The sequence below is a fragment of the Symphalangus syndactylus genome, chromosome 14, assembly GCF_028878055.3.
Source record: "Symphalangus syndactylus isolate Jambi chromosome 14, NHGRI_mSymSyn1-v2.1_pri, whole genome shotgun sequence".
Taxonomy (NCBI): Eukaryota; Metazoa; Chordata; class Mammalia; order Primates; family Hylobatidae; genus Symphalangus; species Symphalangus syndactylus.
Genome location: NC_072436.2, coordinates 20,309,589 through 20,330,651, shown reverse-complemented (window position 1 = coordinate 20,330,651; position 21,063 = coordinate 20,309,589). Strand labels below are relative to the sequence as shown.

Sequence of the window (21,063 nt, the reverse complement as noted above, 5' to 3'; positions counted from 1 at the left end):
TTTCTTTATACTTTAATGTGGAAAATTACATTGATTTTTGTCTTAGACTCTTAGATAATTCTGATGTAAAGGGGCATGACTTTTTTCCTTGGAGAAATGCTCGGTGCAACTGACCTTATGATTTGACCTGTTACTTTTTGAGATTAATTTAAAATTATCATTTCCCAGAGTATCATGAATGTTGTTCTAATTATTTAGAATAAATCTAAAGTAATTGCATATTTATAATGTGTTGACAATGTTTGAATTGAAGGCCCAGAATAGCCTTTTCCAAGACGTGTTCTGTTGATTTCTAACTTCACAGAATGCTCAAATTGACTTTTATGCTTATATACATTTGGGAAACACCACACACTAGATCTTAGGAATCTTAGGATTTACTTAGGAAATCAAAGTATATGTTAGCAGATTAAAGGTTCTTATAAGTTCTGTGGAATACATTTATTCATCTTTTTTAGTGAAGTATTTCCCAAACACATTGGACTATGGGACCTCTTTCTTTGCAAACATTTGACAGCTTTTGAAGCCATTAACACACTTGCAGAAAGTTCTGTCTTTTGTAGATGAGTATTTTTGAAAAGCTTTATCAAGTTAGAGTTTACTAACTTGTGATAATCTGGAGATTTACCAAACCTATGCTTTCCTTTAAAATTTATATATATAAAAATATAATTTGTAATTCTATAAAGAGTTTAAGAATATCTATGTAAGAAGCAAAGACATCATTGAATGTTCATATCTAAATAACAATTAAACTTCAATGTAGGCACAGGTGTCCCTTTTAACTATCTCTTATTTTTGCAAAAACAAATATTTTATTTCTAACTCTTTAAGCATAAGTTAAAGCCCCAAAACAACACTTACTAAAGAGGAATGAAAAATAAATCATGACAAAAAAAGTAGGCTTTTAAATCTGCAAGTGGCGATTGCATTTTATACATGTACAAAAGAGTTTAAACTTAATATACCAAAACCTCATTTACCTGAAGTACAATAATTCTAAATTTTTAACAGTTTAACCTGCTAAAGGAATCTGGTGAAATTAACCTTTTTAATATCTGTGAAAGAGAATATAGAAATCAAATTAAAATCATGGAAGCAATAATTCAGTGAATGCCATAATTTCTTTCTTCTTTTGTGACTACTTAGTATCTTAATTAAAAATCTCTCTTATCTACTTGCAAAAGCATTTACAAACTCTAACACTGAGTAGCCTTACCCCAAGTCAGTCAATGTGCATGAACTGGAAGATGATTTGCAGATAGATAACTTTTAAATTGCTTCTTTATTAGCTACAATAACACAACGTATCTTTCATTTCTTTCATACGCAACTTCTTTCTGAGTCTTCCAATTGTTTGTCACCCTTCTCCCGAGGTCAGGGAAAATATGCAAGGTATTTCTGAGGAGAAGGGTATGACTAAGCAACCTTTAATCCGTAAAGTTTTCTTGATCTTCTTATGTAATAATGGCATGAAAGAATGGAGACTAATATTTACTGAGCAGCAAACTGGTATAAACACCATGTTGGGAGCTTCATATGCCTTTTAAGCCTTACAGCAAACCTCCAAACATCTCCATTTTGCTGATGAGCAAAAGTCTAGAAAGGTCATTCAGTAAATAAGTAGTGGGCTTCAACATGAAGTCAAATTCATCTTGCTCTCAACACTATGTTTTTTTCCACCCTGTCACATGCTTTACTGTATGAAAATGTCTCGTTTTAAAGTGTACTTTAACATTTTTGGAATTATGGTCCTTCAATTAATACTTGAGATATTCTCTGCTTCCTTTACAGTGGAGAAAAATGAGGTTAATTATAGAAAAGACTCAACCTTTGATCATTAATCCCTAGTAAGAAGAAAAGATGGGATTAGAATATATGTTTTTTTATACCACACGCTGGCGTTTTTTGTTTGTTTGTTTGTTTCAACATCTTGCTTCTTTAGGCGTGCTTGTCCTGTTGTTTCCATTACCTAGAAGGCCTTTACCCATATAAGCAAATCTCTCTATTATGTTAAATCTTCCTACCCACAATATTCCATAGACTACCTTTTGTTACAAGCCATTTCATTGGATTCACATCAGTCACTGAAACATGATCTCCCATCAGTACCTGAAACTCATTTAACTCATGAAGTGAACCTCACGCTAACTTTTGAAGAAACTCATTGTGGCCATTGGTACCATAAAAACTAAGAGAGTTTCAGATTAATGTTCTAATGTTCTTACTTATTTATTGTTTATGAAAGTTATACCCAAAGTAAAGCAGGATGCTTGACAAAAAAATAGAGCCAGAACAGTTAAAATTAATACATAATGAGATGGTACAAGGCCTCTGAGTTGAGTTAATCAATGCAGTTGATAACCCAACGGTAACTGCACCAACAAGGTGGACATTTTAAAATGATTTAATTTTAAAAACTCAGACTTTTTGTTCCCTTAACTTCCAAATCACTGTATTTATGTGCTTTGCTATTGTGATCCCATTTTATATTTTATTATTCTTGAGCCTGCAAAATATTACAATAATTTTGATGTTTACTCCTCTTTTGCAAGGATAGCCTAACAAATAATTCTTGATTTATTAAAAAACAACAAACCAACAACTGAGAACAATACTTCATTGTGCTTTGTCCTTTTTGTTGTTGTTGTTACGAAGGGAATGTAAAGCACTCTGTTTTGAAATGAATAGATGCATGATAATGTGCTCTTCAATGGGACACTGTCTCAAAACCTATTTTATCTCTGTGACTGGGATCTTCTATGTGCCTCAGTCAGCTGGTTGATCAGCACTAGGTGCTGGGACAAGAGCCAGGCTGGCCTAACAAAGGAGTATGGAATTGCCTTGAGCTCTCAGGAGCAGACCAACCATTTTTGTATCACTCAACATAGATGAACAATACAGAAACTGACCCCAAATTCATCACTTTACAACCCTTTCAAAATATCCAAATAAATAAAATGTCTTCACTTACTCAAACGTTTAGTTTTAAAATACAGATTGTATTGAAAAAGTCTGATATATTGTTTTCTCCATAGTACATGTTGCTAACTAATTTTGTTTTTAGCAAAAATAGCTAACACGTAGTGAATATATACTTTATTCTAAGCACTCTCCAAGCTGCCTTCTCACTTAATCTTCACATGAACCCAATTAGTACATACTATTGTTATTAAGGTTGTTAAAATGGGAAAAATAAGGTGTGGAGAGGTTAACATGACTTACCTAGGGTTTCATGGCTAATATGAGGATGAGTCAGATTAGAAACTGGTAAGTATGGTGTTACAACCTATCATTTATTATTTCATTAACATTGTCACGCTTACCATGCTGGCTAAATCAAGTTATCTGAAAGACTATTTTGTTTCTACAGGAGTGTTTGTGCTATTAGGCAAGAATATTTTCTTCCTATGGAAGACTGAGCTGGAAAAAGGGGGTGCAGAACTATAATCATCGAGGAAACTTCTTTTCCTAGGTTATAGGAATATATATGTATATATACATGTATACATATGTAATATGTATCAATATAGTACATTGATACATGTACATAGAAAGGTTTTGAAAGGCTTGTGTGTGCGTGTGTGTGCGTGTGTGTATACACATACTATCAAATAAAATTTAGTCAAAAGCATCTTAAATTGGCTTGGTTAACAGATGACATATAATATGCTAAAGAAGCCAGTTTAGGAAGATTTTAACCAAATCTTCTGTTTTTCAGTACACTGTAGAAACAAGCATTGGGATGGATATTATTACTTGTTTGTTTTTATTATGCTTCTTTGGACTGTCTCATCCCTTATTGAATGTGGACATTCAAAAACTCTTGTGAAATTTAAAAATAGAGCATCATCAAATCTCTTTTTGTAGTCTCTACGATGTTCCTTAAACACCCAAACCTCCATATATTTAAACCAGAGAGTTCTAGAACTTTATAAAGTAAGCATACATGGAATGAGCTGGATATTTTATATGGGGCAATTCCACTCTGTCATCCCTGTCTTCTGCAAACCTTTCTAAGTTGCTGCATGGATTCTGTAATTCCAGACTTCTTTTCCCCTTTACTGTCAATCCTAAGGCAGCAAGAATACTTAACAACACCAGTTATTTTGAAAGGATGCTTCTCGGCCCTTCTCTCTAACTGCTTAAACCGTTCCTCTGTGTTAAGAAATGAAAAAAAAAAAAAAATCCTTACTCAATTCCTGGTGGTTTCTAGTTGATTGAATTCTAATGAGCTATCTGGCATCAGCAGCTGCATGAGGCTGAAAAGGTTTTTCCCATTCTCTGACTTAGGCCAGTCTTGCATTCAGCTTGAGCATCTTTGCATAGCTCATTCAATGCACGAAGATGAATATAGACCATAAAGAAATGTTCTTTAAAAATTATGTCAGAGACAAAGATGTTTTATATCATTTTCAATCCATCACTACAAATAAATATAAATGGGCTGGGCTTGGTGACTCATGCCTGTAATCCCGGCACTTTGGGAGGCCAAGGCAGGAGGATCACTTGAGGTCAGGAGTTCGAAATCCGCCTGGCTAACAGGGTGAAACCCCATCTGTACCAAAAAATACAAAAATTAGCCAGGCATGATGATGCATGCCTGTAGTCCCAGCTACTCAGGAGGCTGAGGCATGAGAATCACTTGAACCCAGGAAGTGGAGGCTGAAGTGAGCGGAGATCATGCCACTGCACTCCAGTCTGGGCGGCAGTGTGAGACCCTGCATAAAAAAAATTGTGTGTGTGTGTACGTATATATGTGTGTGTGTCTGTGGTAATTAATGACATACATAATACTTAACCAAGCTCATTTTTTCCACTTTTACCACGCAAGTTACTTGAAGAGAAATTGTTGTCATTTTTCATGATCATTTCCTCACCATGGGGAGTTAGAAGCATAAATAGACTTTGCAATAACCCCATCCTCCCAAACGTCCCCTTCTCCAGCCCCCAAGTTTCTTCTTTTGCTCTTTTCTTCCTGTTCCCTCTTTCCATTTCTCAATCTCTGTTTGAGTTAACATTAGCTTAGAAGAGCAATGGATTCTGAGACCTTCTACTCATTCTAGTTCGTTTTGTTACCAAATAAGTACTTAATTAGTTGAAAGAAATCACCTGATTTCATTAATGAGGAAATAAAGTAAGTGTTCAACCCAGGAACAAGAAAAGAACAAAAAATCAGCAAGGTGGCTATGAGGCTAGGTTATAGAACCAGACAGGTGGCTTCAAATATGGGCCCCTTTCCTTTGCTCATTGAACTTGGTTGGCTTGTTCACACTCAAAGACTCAATCTTTCCATCTGCAAACTGAGATTCATGTCAGTTTTCTAGGAATTCAGCAGGCTTAATAAATAGCATCCCTCTTTCCCATCCATGTTCTAAAAAAGTTGAGAAAGTGTGAAAGAAGCAGATGGGGTCAAAATTTTCACCTTGATTCATGAAAACAACTAAGTGAGATGATGTAGCTTAGTGTCTGAGCCAAATAAACCTACCAAGTAAATATGAGACTGAGACACTTAACCACCTGCACATGCCAGACCGGACCTGAAATGCAAAGACCACAAAGGTTACACATCGGGCATGGAGGTACGTCACCTACTGACTTTTTGATGGGAGAGGAGGAGAAGCAGAAGTAAATAAAAGAAAAAAGGAAGAGCTGAAGTCAGTACACCCAAATTATTGTCCTCAAATTTACTAGTTCAATGAATCATCTTATTACTTCTGGTAGAATAGTGATTAAGGGTTAGAAAAAGACAGAAGTGTTTATATCGGGGGAAACTTCAGGGGCTGGAAAGAACTATTTCCCCATAATTTTCCCCTAGGTTTCTGAAGTCTTAGCTCTTTGTGTCTAGACATTGCACTCATCGTCAGTCAATAAGCGCCGCCCACTCAGGGAAGGAGAGCAGCATTTTTTTTTACAACAGGCTGTGTCCAGGCTCTTCTACTTTTCCAATACCAGCCATACCACCACTGGGTTGTCTCCCAGACCTACAAGTGGCTCTTTTACATTTTGTTCCCAGAAGACTCTGGAATGAGTCACAATAAAATGTTAAATAAATGGACTCTAAGATGGTGTTTTACCCAAAGCTGAAAATCCATAATTCATACCCTGATCTCTTTCTTTTTTTTTTTTTTTTTTTTTTTGAGACAGAGTCTCGCTCTGTCGCCCAGGCTGGAGTGCAGTGGCGCGATCTCGGCTCACTGCAAGCTCCGCCTCTCGGGTTCACGCCATTCTCCTGCCTCAGCCTCTCCGAGTAGCTGGGACTACAGGCGCCCGCCACCACGCCCGGCTAATTTTTTTTGTATTTTTAGTAGAGATGGGGTTTCACCGTGGTCTCGATCTCCTGACCTCGTGATCCGCCCCCCTCGGCCTCCCAAAGTGCTGGGATTACAAGCGTGAGCCACCACGCCCAGCCCCTGATCTCTTTCTTAACCTCGAAGTATGTCCAGCCATATTATTCAATGTAGCCTACTAGGGCACTGCAAAAAGTTTGAATGTAAACCTCATGAGTCAATAATAAAATTTCTCCCAACTAGAGATTACAGAAAGAAGTTAATTCAAGTAGTGTTTCACTTGTTAAAGTTTGTTTCTTTTATATAATAGTCCAAAAGAACCCCCCATCGAATTCTTTTTTATTTGCAAATTACAGATAATTTTGCAAATGTAAGATATATATGGTCATGTGCCACATAATGACGTTTCAGTCAAGGATGGACCACATGTATGAAAGTAGTCCCATAAGATTATAATGGAGCTGAAAAATTCCTATAGCCTGCTGACTTCTTAGCCTTTGTAGTCATATCACAATGCATTACTCACATGTTTGTGGTGATGCTGGTATAAACACAACTATTGCTCTGCCAGTCTTACAAAAGTCTAGCACAGGCAACTATGTATAGTACATAATACTAGACTGTTATAATAAATTACTATGTTACTGGTTTATGTATTTACTATGTTATATTTTTATGCTTATTTTAAAGTATACTCCTACTTACAAAAAATATGTTAAATGTTAACTGTAAAACAGCCTCAGGCAGGTCCTTGTAGGAGAGATTCCAGAAGAAGGCATTGTTATCATAGAAGATGACAGTTTCATGCATGTTATTGCCCCTGAAGTGAGCAGGACAAGAGGTGAAGAAGAAAAACAGTGATATTGATGATCATGACTGCGTGTTGTCTCAGGCTAATGTGTGTGTGTTTTAGTCTTTAACAAAAAAGTTTTAAAATTAGAAAATAAAAAAAAAAGTGAAAGCTTATAGTACATAAAGAAAAAATATGTACAGCTGTACAATGTGTGTTTTAAACTAAGCGTTATTACAAAAAAAGTCAAAAAGTTAAAAAATGTGAGAAAGTTTATAAAGTTACAGTAAGCTAAGGTTAATTTATTGTTGAAGAAAAATATTTTAAATACATTTAGTGTATCCTAAGTGTACAGTGTTTATAAAGTCTAAAGTAGTGTACAGCAATCTCCTAGACCTTCACATTCACTACCATTCACTCACAGACTCACCCAGAGCAACTTCCAGTCCTATAAGCTCCATTCATGGTATACCAGTGTGCTATACAGGTGTACTACATTTCATTTTTCATGGAGTATTTTTACTGTACCTTTTCTATATTTAGATACATAAATACCATTGTGTTACAATTACCGACAGTATTCCATGCAGTCATATACAGGCTTATGGCCTAGGAGCAATAGGCTATACTATACAACCTAAGTGTATAGTAGCCACTACCATTTAGGTTTGTGTAAGTACACTGTGATGTTCGCACAACAACAAAATCACCTTAGGATGCATTTCTCAGAATGTATCCCCATCATTAAGCATTACATGACTGTATGTGTATATATATGTATTTATTTACATACATATATAATAAAATGGATCCAACCCTGCCTTTTTTATTTTCAACTTTTATTTTAAGTTCAGGTGTATAAGTGCAGGTTTGTTGCATAGGTAAAATTGTGTCACGGGGGTTTGTTGTACAGATTATTTCATCACCCAGATACTAAGCCTAGTGCCCATTACTATTTTTCCTGATCCTCTCCATCCTCTCACCCTCCACCCTCTGATAGGTCCTAGTGTGTATTGTTACTCTCTATGTGTCTACGTGTTCTCATCATTTAGCTCCCACTTACAAGTGAGAACATGTGGTATTTGGTTTTCTGTTCCTGTGTTAGTTTGCCAAGGATAATGGCCTCCGGCTCCGTCCATGTCCCTGCAAATGATGTGATCTCATTTCTTTTTGTGGCTGCATTGTATTCCATGGTGTATGTGTACCACATTTTCTTTATCCAGTCTGTCATTCATGGGCATTTTGGTAGATTCTATGTCTTTGCTATTGTAAATAGTCCTACAATGAACATACATGTGCTTGTGTCTTTATAAAAGAATGACTTCTATTCCTTTGGGTGTATACCCAGTATTGGGATTGCTGGGTCAAATGGTATTTCTGTGTTTAGGTCTTGAGGAATCACCACACTGTCTTCCACAATGTCAAACCTGCTTCTTACTCTTCTCTGACATAACTAAAGGGCATGTGATGCCAATATAGAATTAGTTTTCCTTCAGCAGATGCAACCTGGGCTGTTTTCTCCGGAATAGGTTCAATTTTCTTCAGGACTTTGGAAGTTAAATTAGTTCGACAACAAGACTCTGGTGCCCATGATTTTCTTTTTAGAGTCCAATAGAAATAAAGCCACATAATTATCACCAAGATATTTAGAAAACAAGAGACTTACTCTGAGAAACATTATATTCCTAGAACCTAGCACTTGGTATTGCCAAGAGCTGGAGAAGATATCCCATGTTATCTGAGCAAAAGAAGAACGCCTTTGGTTTATCTTTAGCCGAGTGCCTCTCAGTTCACACCAGTTGCCCAGAATCTGCAATCTGTAACCTTGCTTAGTCGGGAGGAAGCTCCTTGCAGATGGTTCCCTTGGAACTGTGCATTTGCTATCACTCCTCGTTCTCTCAGACATCACTGCTTTCTTGGCGAGTTAAAATTTTTGCAATGGTGCAGTCCCAGCTCCAAGATCCTTTTTTTGTGTGTTATTTTTTCTTTTATATCCATATTTTCAAAATCTGTTCATTTATACTTACACCTTGAGTCTCATGTTCTTGCCACCCAAGTTCCAAATTGAGTCAGCCTTTGCATTTATCAATGTGACCCTTTCCACTGCCTCCTATTTTTGAATTACTTATGTCCAAGACACCAGTCTTCTATGGAAAATTTTCACCCCAGTCAGAGCCACCATAAGAACACATGTTGGGAGGTGGTTATGGAGTCTGTAGGCCAGCCACAGGAGTGCAATCTTTGTTCTTTCTCGATTTCTTTGTTGTCTGATCTACAGTATTTACACTTTAAAGATTGAATCTTATTAATGCACATAGAACTCAGTCTGGCACCAAAAACTGTGGCTTAACCCTCTTACATCTAAAAGGTCAGTGCACAAACTGTTTTTCTTGTGAACAGATTTTATGCTATTTCAAGCGTTACTTCTAGGGTGAGCTACAGGAACTTGCCACTGAGGCTTTCTGCAGCGGATAATGCAAGTTGGTGGCTGCTGAGATCCAAACACAGCCTGTATCTTTGCCATCTATGTGGCCAGCATTTGCTGAGGTCCTTATAAGGCTGCCATGACTGCAGAGAAGCTGTAACATTGTTTGCATGCCCTGCCTGAGGCCTGAGTTGCCTACACATCTTCAGAAGCCCTCCTCTGCTCAAGGTCACGGCCTTGCATAGAGGTTAAGCCTCAGTGGCAGAGACATGTAAAGCCTGAGAACCATTCACTTGAAGCTACTCATGCATATACCACTGATATTATGAAAATGGCTACTTCACTCTGGAAAAAGCCACAATAAGCATCACCAAGCATTTAGCACAGCTGATTGAAGCCTTATGGCCTGTCCACAGCAGCTAAGAGCCAAGGCTCGAGGGAAAAAATCTGCCTAGGCTAGTATACGCCTTTACAAAGCACCAAGATAAGAATGTTCTTCCCACACACTAAACTCATGGCCCCAAACCATATTTCTTACCCACATCAAAAACCTCTTCATGGAGATCTTCAGCTTCTCTAATTATTCTCTTTGTCTTCATTGCTCAATATTTCTGCTTGAGTCTCCGGGTATGTGTGGGAATTGATACCCTCATTCTCTGTATATTCTCTGATCTAAAAAGATTGAGAGGTAGAATATATCAGGAAGTCACAAATCACCATGTGCAGATTTCCAATGGACACATCAAACCTGTTTCAACACAATAAATTCTCAGCCTATTTTGAAAATATAAAACAGTCCAGAGAATAAGGAGAAAGAAATTTTATGACAATGCATTCTTTGGAGAATACTGCATGAGTCTCATCTGATGCCATCTCCAGCATGAGCGGTTGGCCCATCCAGCTCACCTTAATCCTTCCAGTGGTTTCCAAAGTGTAGTTTGGAGAGGTGATTCCCATGGGTGAGGGGCATAGCTGACTGAAATCCTCCCTGTGCCTGACAATCCTGGAGCATGAGAGATCTTCTGAATGGTCTATAGACATGCTTCTCTATGGGGATTGCCCTGCTTTTCCAGTTATTTCCAAGAACAAAGAAGCAGAAGTGCTTCCCAGGGACTGGATGTGGGTCCTTGGGAGAGCTGATGAGAGTCGTCTAGTCCAACAGAACACACCAGATGGAGGTTGGAGGGAGAGGGAAGAATGAGTGGGAAGAGACAGAGTGAATATCTCAGGGCTCAGGAAGGAGCATGAGCAGTCAGCACCTCGAGTGGTGAGAAGCTGGAGGTGTTCTACTCATGCATTGTCTTTCACATGAACAATAACTTCAAAAGTGGGCGGAAAGCATTATCCCCACACAGCAATGCCCCTTTAATAAGTTTGCCCTGATGATCGACTTGGTAATGCATGTAAAAGGCTTAGGACAGCTGCTTATTAGCTTATCATCAGTACCTACATGTTTAACATTATATGACAAATGCTCGGTGAATGTCTTAGTTCCACTCTTTCCTAATATTTATTACATACCCCTTGCCCCACTCCTGTCTAGTCAGCTTGCGTATACCGTCATTTCTGCTATAATGCAACATACGTGTTCCTAAGAATCGCTGCTCTGTGTAACGTCAAGCAATTAAAACCACAGAGCTGTGGATAAATCGGCTTAGGCACACAACACCCATAATCAGTGACACATTTTTTAAACAGATAGAAATATAATAAAGATGGCAGCACATCCTGTATCTAAGACAAAAGTGGAAATTAAAACAAAAATGGTAGCACAGTTTTATCCATGTTAAATGGTTGAGAAACACATATCACGTTGAATATGGCACCTGGAGTTTGCTTGTGGAAGCGGACAGCTCTGAGTTATTGTGAAGTGAGGGAAGGGGCATCCTCTGAAACCAGACAGAAAGCCATAACGCCAGATGTAGACGGGTGTGGCTTGTGGTCCTGGTGAGGTGTGTGCATTTGTGTGCTTTGTGTATTTCTAGGTGGCTCCCTTCAGCTGAGTGCAGTTTTCTGTGTTTACCTACCGCTTCTCATGGACAAAAACTCATGTAAACAAATGCAAAATTTATGTTATCCTCAAACTGATGATAATATACCAATTACGTTGGAAGAAATTCATATTTTCAAAATGAGCAGAGCTAACAGTACATATTTACAAACCAGAAGCCACACATCCCCTAGCCTGCTTTGAAAAGGGATAATTTATAAGAATGTGATCTCCCAAGTGCAATAGTTAGAATCTTTGGATTTAGGCCACGAGCGTTTGCCAAAAGAAATATATAATGGAGAAGAGAGTTCTGGAGACCTTTGTTGGGAAAGCCAGAACATCCTCACAGAGTTACTCAACTCTGGCTAAATTATATGTGAAGACCTAGACAACACCTAAAGAATTATTGTGCATTTAGAAAGCAGGAAGAGGAAAAGGAGGAAACAAATGACTCTGATCAATTCTTGGTAATAACAAAGGAGATACGATTCACACTACACTCTTATGTGATAAATTCAAATGGTAACTAGTTTTTGTCTATTTTTGCCAAAAATGAAGACATAGGAACATAGGAAAAAAACAATGTTTACTAAATCTATCAATCAAAGCCACTAAATTCTAATTCTTCTATTTCATGATCCATTAAAAAGAAATTTCTGGGGCCGGGCGCGGTGGCTCACACCTGTAATCCCAACCCTTTGGGAGGCTGAGGCGGGCAGATCACAAGGTCAGGAGATCGAGACCATCCTGGCTAACACGGTGAAACCCCATCTCTACTAAAAATGCAAAAAAAATTAGCTGGGCATGGGGGCGGGTGCCTGTAGTCCCAGCTACTCGGGAGGCTGAGGCAGGAGAATGGCGTGAACCTGGGAGACAGAGTTTGCAATGAGCTGAGATCACACCACTGCACTCCGGCCTGGGTGACAGAGCGAGACTCCATCTCAAAAAAAAAAAAAAAAAAAATTTCTACTTATTTATTTTTAACTTTTATTTTGGGTTCAGGCATACATGTGCAGGTTTGTTATATAGGTAAACTCGTGTCATGGGGGTTTGTTGTATAGATTATTTTGTCACCCAGGTACTAAATCTAGTACCCAGTAGTTATTTTCTGTCTCTCTCATCTCACCCTCCACCCTCAAGTAGGCCCTGGTGTCTGTCGTTCCCCTGTTTGCATCCATGTGTTCTCTTCATTTAGCTCCCATTTATAAGTGAGAACATTCGGTGTTTGGTTTTTTGTTGCTGTGTTAGTTTGCTAATGGCCTTCAGCTCCACCCATGTTTCTGCAAAAGACATTATCTCATTTCTTTTTATGGTGGCATAGTTTTCTATAGTGTATATGTACCACATTTTTTAATCCAGTCTTCCACTGATGGGCATTTAGGTTGATTCCATGTCTACACTATTGTAAATAGTGCTGCAATGAACATATTCGTGCATGTGTCTTTATGGTATATTCCTTTGGGTACATACACAGTAATGGGATTGCTGGGCCAAATAGTAATTCTGTTTTAGGAATGTCTACTTCTTTGTTTTTGGAGTGAAAAATAACAAATAAATCCAATCAAACAAGAATGTATAAAGGTTTGTTTGTATTTTAATTATTAAAATATTGAAAAAGGAATACATGAATTATTTATAAAAGCAAATTGTCAGTCACTGGAGGCAGGTGCCAAAATAAATTCTTCTCTTCAGTGTAATAAAAACTGCCCTGAAGCAAATTGGAATATAATATCGATAATGACAATAAATCATAAATTCTTATAACTTTGTAAAAATTTAATATTTGTGCATTTCTGAAGTTCTTTGAACCTTCTTTTTTATCATCAGTGTTTCTAGGTAGTGTTCATTTCTTCAGACAGAAGGTTCTTAAAGAGTCATGACTGCCTTGTTAGTTATGTTCGTGTTTCCAAAACTTCCAGTCCATTCCATCGGCGGTGAGCCACTTCAGCAAAATATATTTTGGACCATGAATTATTGGGCATAATGTAACAAAGCAACTGGTTGTTTGACATTTTTTGTTTGTTTGGTATCATGTAGATAGTTATTTTTAGAACCAACTGTAAATGACTTTTCTCTAGCCTTTTTTTTTTTTTGAGATGGAGTCTCACTCTGTCACCCAGGCTGGAGTACAGTGGAGCAATCTCAGCTGTCTGCAACCTCCACCTCCAGGGTTCAAGCAATTCTCCTGCCTCAGCCTCCCGAGTAGCTGGGACTACAGGCATATGCCACCACACCCAGCTAATTTTTTGTATTTTTAGTAGAGATGGGATTTCACCGTGATAGCCAGGATGGTCTCGATCTCCTGACCTCGTGATCTGCCCCCCTTGGCATCCCAAAGTGTTGGGATTACAGGCATGAGCCACCGCGCCCGGCCTTCTCCGGCATTTAACAAGTGTCATGCTATAGTTGATGTGTCAGAAATATCCAGTGAGAATCAGGGAAACCTCATTAGAAAGAATTCCTGATTCGTTCCCATATGTTCCTGAGCTGTTTACTATATTACAGTATGGTTTCAGTTCCTCTTATTTCTTTCCCTAATCTTTGGGCTCTAACAAGGTATATTCTTATTATAATCTCTCTGTTGTCTCAAAATCTAACACAGTACTAAGTACAAAGTTCTGTCTATATTGAATAGTTAAATGGAATGAGTTCATTACAAGAAGATTAGGGCTGAATTAACCCAGTTTGGCATTTTACATATTTGATTAATCAAATGGTAGCTAGAACCTCTATTCTGCTTGGTTTTATAAATTCAGTAGGGGACACATGCTGGATTTAATTTCTCTCTCATTTCTAATGGACTGTCAGTTTAGGTCACTGTGAAGACATGGGTGAGGTCATGAACTTCAGTCTAGGGCTGCTGTTTTATTGTTTAGACTATCGCGGCCCTCCTAAGCCAAATTTCTTATATACTTTCAAAATAAAAATGCAGCAAACTAGTGTGGAAGTAGCCTCCAGAGCATTCTGCCCCTCACCACCCCCGGCCCCTCCAAAGTTAGACTTAATCTTCTTGTTTCCATGTCAAATCCAAACTGGACCACCATCACTAGTTTCCTAGGAAACCCTGAAAAACTGTCTTTACATAACTCACTTTGCCCACTATTGGAATGCTGCCACTTCTGGGGAAAGGCACAGCAGCTGTTCAGCTGCCTCATAGCAACACTTCACAACAGTGTGGGAGGAAAGCAAAGACCAGCAATATACTTAAATTAAACTTCCCTGGGGAGAGCAAGGTACCAGGGCAGAAGGTAATAGTTTAGAGTCGAGAGCATCTAATTAGTCAACAGACCTGCCCTGAAAGCGAACGTAGTGAATTTTTAATGAAATCAAGAGACCCAGTGTTTTGTCTCATCTTCCACTTGAAAGGCACTGATACATATTTAACTGCTGTCATTGAAAGAGTCCTTCTGTTTCAAACATACTTCCAAAGAAGGATTTATTTTTATTTTTATTTTGAACCAAACAACAAAAAAGAACACCCACAGCAAAGAATAAAGGTCAACTGGGTTATGTTTTCATATAATTCCTACTATTTCCCCAAAACTTAATAACATTTCATCCAGCTACCCCTTGGACTAGCTAGAATTGCCAAAACTCAGATGACAATGCAAGTAGCATCGTTTCAACCTGGCTGTGTTCTCTCTTTAGCACAGAAACGAAACACATGTTTATAGCAGCCATTCTTTGAACCGTGATTCATAAAATAGGGGTAGAAATTAAAAAGGTAAAGTCAAAGTTGCCAATAGTAAGAGGAAAATATTTGAACGGATGGAATCAAAACTGCCATGTAATGCTGTGCAGTTTGCTCTGCATAAAGGCACCCAGCCAGCGAAACAAATGGAAGCTTAAAATGCAGTTTGGGCTCCCCTAATCAAACTTGCACCCAGGAGCCAGGCGACTACTTCCCAAAGAAGGGGTACCTTTTTCTCAGCACAAAGGCGCCATCTGTTGGCCATCTCAAAAGAGGGGCTGCTTTCTTTTGGCGGGTTGTGGTCATTCAGAGGGGAAGCCAATTTTTCTAGTGGAAACCCCGCATAGAATGGGGGACCCTAAGAGGCATTCTTGTACAAATACTTCATTTTATAGATAAGAGAACAAACACCAGGGGCCCAGTAGGGAACAAAAATAAGGACCTCTGTTTCAGAAAGCAGAAAAAGATGTTATTAAAAGTACTAACAGAAACTTTTTTCTGTCTCTCCATGAATTCTCTGAAATTGTCATGGTGTCTTTATTTGCTTCATGTTATTGATTTAGTGTAATTCTAAGCAAAGAAAAATTTAAAACATAATTATTAGCAGTAATTTCCCTTTTCGTCTTTATTTTGTGAAATGCCAGTTTTTAATACGAATGTAAATGGATTTTGTTGGTTACGCAGAATCACTTGACACTCTCCACTTCCTATTTTATAGGTTGTACACGCCTACTCATTTCCTTCTTATCAGAAGAGTGAAAATGCTGCAGAAAACCACCTCTTCTGTTTGTATTTCACTTCCGGAAACATGCACATCCCATCAACTCTCTCTATCTTCAGTTTACTGGTGAATAAAGAAGGACTTAAAGGTAAAGAGACCATGGCTACTCCTATATTCCAATGTTGTCTTCATTTCCAGCCTAAGTGGTTAGCTGGTACATGGAGGGAAGTAACAGGAGTAAGAATGGCTATCATAGGTTCCTTGTTCCTGTTTGTTTCCCAGAAGGCCATTGTCTTATTTCTCCACCGGAAAGCAACTTCTGGTTTGAATGGAATACGTGGACTCTAGGGATGTCAGAGTCTCTGCTCACTCCCTTGGGAATGGTACATGCTTACCTGTACTCTTGAGTCTTTCTAGACTCTCAGGCATTGTGAGTCTACTAGAATTTTGTGTCATGCAGCATTGCAGATGCTATAAGACAATGGGGAACTACATGGAACATGCAAAGTGTGCATATCTCCTCTGCTCACACATAGGTGCCATTGTCCCATTAGACTTTACTTACAAAACACAAGTTGGAGGATTAAATTATTAAGAATTTCAAGACAGTAACTGGAGAGCATTAAACCAGGCACAGGGCCCTTCTGAGGACGGAGCACAGGTTGCCAGCCCACAAAACTGGACATGAGAAATATTAAGTGATTTGCCTAATAAACAGAGATAAATGCCTTTCAACTTCAGCTCATTTCTAAGCATTAACTTCGATTTACTTTTTTTTTTGCTAATAAACTGACCTTTCTAACAATTCATCAGTGTTACTATTAGATCAGCGAATAATGGGATGTAAATGTTTGGGGAAGGAAGGATGCTAACAGTGATTGAATGCTCATGGTGCTTTGCTGTGCTTACCTAAATGATCTTATTCATTACGATTCTAATGAGGCAAAGTGTGTTTAATGCATTTTTAAAGCTGGATACTTAAAACCTTAAGAAACCAAGTAACTCATCCAATGTCAAGTAACTTATGTGTTGAGAAAGCATGACCAATGAGTTATAAACACATGGAACTTGAGTTCTGTTCCCAACCTCCCTTTCAAAATCTATTCAGTGGCGTGGCTTTCCCATGACTCTAGATGGAGAGTCGGGCGGGCCCTTGAGTTTCTGCCTGCTTGGAGGTATTGAACAGTTTCTCCAGTCACTTTAGGTAACAACTCAGATTCAACTTGGAAGCTGAAGTGTCCAGGTGTCTGTAACATTCACATGTCTGGATTGACTTAATGTTAAATTTTCTTCCCTTCCCTAGCTGGGCTGTTGAAATTGGCCACCCCGTTGCCAACAGTGACACAGCACTTCCTCTTTCCTGCTTGAGTCTTCCTCCAGTTATTAGTTTGAATGGGAGTGGTTGGTACTTACAAAGTGGGGCGTGGAGCATAAAATATGGGAATGCGGAAGAGAAATTTCTTATTGGGATGAGTTTTGTGCCAACTCAGACTTCTCTTAATCTCAAGGATTCTGTTTTAACCTGGGTTCTCAGAATGCAGAACCTGCATAATTTATTGGGAACTGTAACCCTGAAAGTGAAGGGCAGGGGTAGTGAAACAAGGCAGGTTCAAAATAAGGATGTTTCAAGATGGTCAATGTCAGGATGGCTGGATGTTTGCTCCTATGGGATCTTCTGGAAAGCTGAGTGTCATGAGCTTTAGGATCAGTCCTTCAGCAGAGGAAGGAGAAGCTTTTGTTTGTTGGTTTCTATGCACGTGTATCCAAAGTTTCATCCCATGAGACATTAGCTCTCTTAGAGTTCCAGGATGAACAAGAATGATCACAAAATAATTTTCTGCCATGTCACAGGGATGGGCAACAGGAATGCTGGATGGGCTTGGGTGTTGCCAAGAGGCACCTGCAGGAAGCCTTTTGGGGTCCATGCACAGCCCATCACTGAAGCTGTGGCCAAAATTAGAGAACAAAGAGGTTTAGTGGATCTGATATGATGCATGAATAGTGTCTAACATGGGTGCTTTCCTAGGTTCGCTGGAGGAGATTCAACTTGGGCCCTCCAATTCAAATTCTAGGTGTGTGCCCTGCCTCCTCTTCAGATGTTTCCCTTCCAAAAGCCTGGCCCTTGGGCAGCTCACTTCATAGCACATCTCACCTCTTGGATATTGGAGTCTCATTTTCCTCTTCCCGATAGTCCTTTTGGGCAGGACTTCAATAGCTCCGGGTCGGTTCTCTCTGCAACAAAAGTCTGCATTGGGTCCTAGAAAAACAGTACATATTCCTTGGCCTATCATGGAAGGGAAGTACAGTTACTCCCGAAATAAGCAATTCACCCCTGTTCCACCAGCCAAAGCAGCTTCTATAACTTTCTATTTTTCCCTTAAGATTTCCTTGGATGAAAGTCAGACCCCAGTGCACTACATTGTCAAATGAGAGGACAAAGCATTCACAATTAAGTCTCACTTTAACGCCTCTCTTCTTTTCGGTAAAAATCACTTTGTTTGGTGATTGACTTTATGATGATAAACATACCTGAAACAGTCTGATGGAGAGTAAGAAATACAGCTTTTCTAAACAGAAATAAGGCTTTCAGGGAATGTTCTACAGGACTATGAGTTCCTTAAAACACTGCAATTCATTTTCTCCTATAGGCTGGCTAAATTTACTGTCCTCTCAGTGTGAGAACTAGTCTTCTCAGACTCCTTGAAAAATGTTCCAATCTTTACTGTTTTTAGAAAGTACTTGGATATGACCAGAAAATACCCATCCTTTTTAAGAATTTTTAAAATTCTTAAATTGAAAACACCTCCATTAAGTTTAGTAATGCAGAACACAAGATAGAACTGAGGATTTTGTTTCTATTCTTACTGTAGTGTCTAGCAAAGTTATATAAAATTAGGCATAATATATAGTGATTACCTGAAAAAAATAATTTGAAATAAGCCCAACATTTCTCTGCCTTTTCTTGATTAAGAAAATTTGGAGGTCAACTAAAAAGCACACACTTATTAAGACTTTAACTGAAATATTGCTCTGTGGATCAGGAAAAAAAAGAAATTCCAAGAAACTCAAAAATTCAGAGCATGAAAATATACTGATCTTAGTGAAGACTGTATTAGAATCAGAAACAGATGACAAGGGGAAGGGAGGAGAAAGTGGGAACCAACATTCAGCATGAGAATAGAACTGTGTCTATAGTCATTCTGTGAATTATTAAGTTTTCACCTTTGGAAAGATGTCTTCACAAGGCTAGTAGTTTTAAGTACAAATGGGGATAATGCCAAATGATGGTTTTCATGAAAAGACTGGTATAGCTTAGAACATGCAGTTCTGAATAATATTGGAGTAGGAAAGCAAGTCAACAAGCTATTGTGTGTGTATGTAATGGACTTAATTAGAAAACATGGATTTGTAAGAAGTTTACTTCTTCCAGATCATTCTTGGGGCTATTAATACGAAAACTGAAAGTCATTAGTGACCAGCGTTGCCTAAAATCTTACCAGGTCAACCCAGCTGTTCTGTTATTTCATGAGAAAACTATCAACTGTTTAATCATTTTATTTGTATTAATAATTTTATCACTTTAATCATGATGAAGAATTCTCTAAATGATCCTTTTGCCAAAGATCATGTTCACCTTCAAGCCTAAAATGCCTACAAATTAGATGTGCTGTTTTCCCAGAAACAATGTTTCCCTTACTATTAATGAGTAGTTACTTTTATTCATCCCAGACAAATGACACTTTAAAAGGCATCATCAGAGGATATTTAAGATTTTGTTTTGCCTTGTTTTGTTTATTTACTCCAATGCTAATGATCTGGAGGAAAACATTGTTTCATTGTTTTATTCCTTCAACAGTATTATATTATTTAAGCAACAACCACAGCAAAATCCTCAGGTTTTGGAAGAGGCCCATTAGCTAGCGGCACTAAACAGAAGTCATTAAAATTAATAACTCAATGCAGAGGATTCCTGCTTCTGAAAACGATTAGCATCTCTTTCCTATTCGTACTTTTTCTTCTTTGTGTGTGTGGATAGAAACATGCTCATGCTTGTTGCCCAGACTGGAGTACAATGACACGATCATAGCTTACTACAGCCTCGCCTCCCGGGCTCAAGCCATCCTCTCACCTCAACCTCTGAAGTAGCTGATGCCACAGATAAATGCCACCACGCACGGCTATTTATTTTTGTATTTTATAGAGATGGGGTTTTACCATGTTGCCCAGGGTGGTCTCAAACTCCTGGGCTCAAGCAATCCTCCTGTCTCAGCCTCCCAAACTGTAGGGATTACAGGCATGAGCCACCCCACTCAGCCTGTCCTTTTCTTTACAGTGAATTTAAGTTTTAAAAGTTGTGCTAAATTTATTTGAACATCACATCCTGTAGGACATGTCAGGATGCACCGTGTAAGCCATGAACGTTCTAATACTGCAGGGATTCAGTGAACTTTCCATTTCCATACAAACAACTTCCATTCTTCTGTGCCTTCCTTGAGGTTTCCTCTAAGATGCCCTCTTCTAACAGGAGGGGTAAAGCCACAGTCAGCCTGCTAACAGCTGCACAGCAATCAGGAAAGTGAGAAAATTAAACTACCAGTGACATATGTTCCATCTCACCCGTTTTTGAAGAACTGATGGAGTGTGATAGTTCACCTTGTACCTCTTCACCTTTACAGCACAACTTGAATGGGTCTGGCCCAGTGCTGGACAGTTGGAGGCTCAACTTCATACATTATGCTATTACTCTCTGTGGAACACGTAATTTCATATTGCTTTTAAAACTATCTGTTTGCTTCCCTCCATATAGATGGGAGAATACTGCTACTGGGAAAGCATTACATCATGGTAGGGCTCAGGGAATTTGAGAGCCAATTACACGGTGTTTTTTTCTCTTTAAGATTAAAATTTTAATATTGAACATTACTGTTTTTCTAAGAAAAACAACTATAATTTCTAGACTATTCAACACTATTTTAATTATAATTAATGTCTTATTTATCTCATGCATTGTGAAATCTGCAATTTACATATTTAATAAAAGCAACATTATTAGATATCCATTAAAATCTATAAAATGCAATTTTCCATTACTGAGTAAATAAATTTCTCAGTGAGTGGCTGTTTCTCTTCTCCCAACCACTGATGAAGCAACATTA

At 38.4% G+C, this 21,063-nt stretch overlaps 1 long non-coding RNA gene across 1 annotated transcript in view; it reads left to right on the top strand.

Moving 5' to 3' along the window:
- Positions 1–21,063, top strand: part of LOC134732321 (uncharacterized) — a 326,687-nt gene that overhangs the window by 30,423 nt on the left and 275,201 nt on the right. Inside the window, exon 2 of the long non-coding RNA XR_010115357.1 lies at positions 15,905–16,055. This is a non-coding gene — a long non-coding RNA (uncharacterized lncRNA). The remainder of the gene's footprint in view (positions 1–15,904; positions 16,056–21,063) is intronic.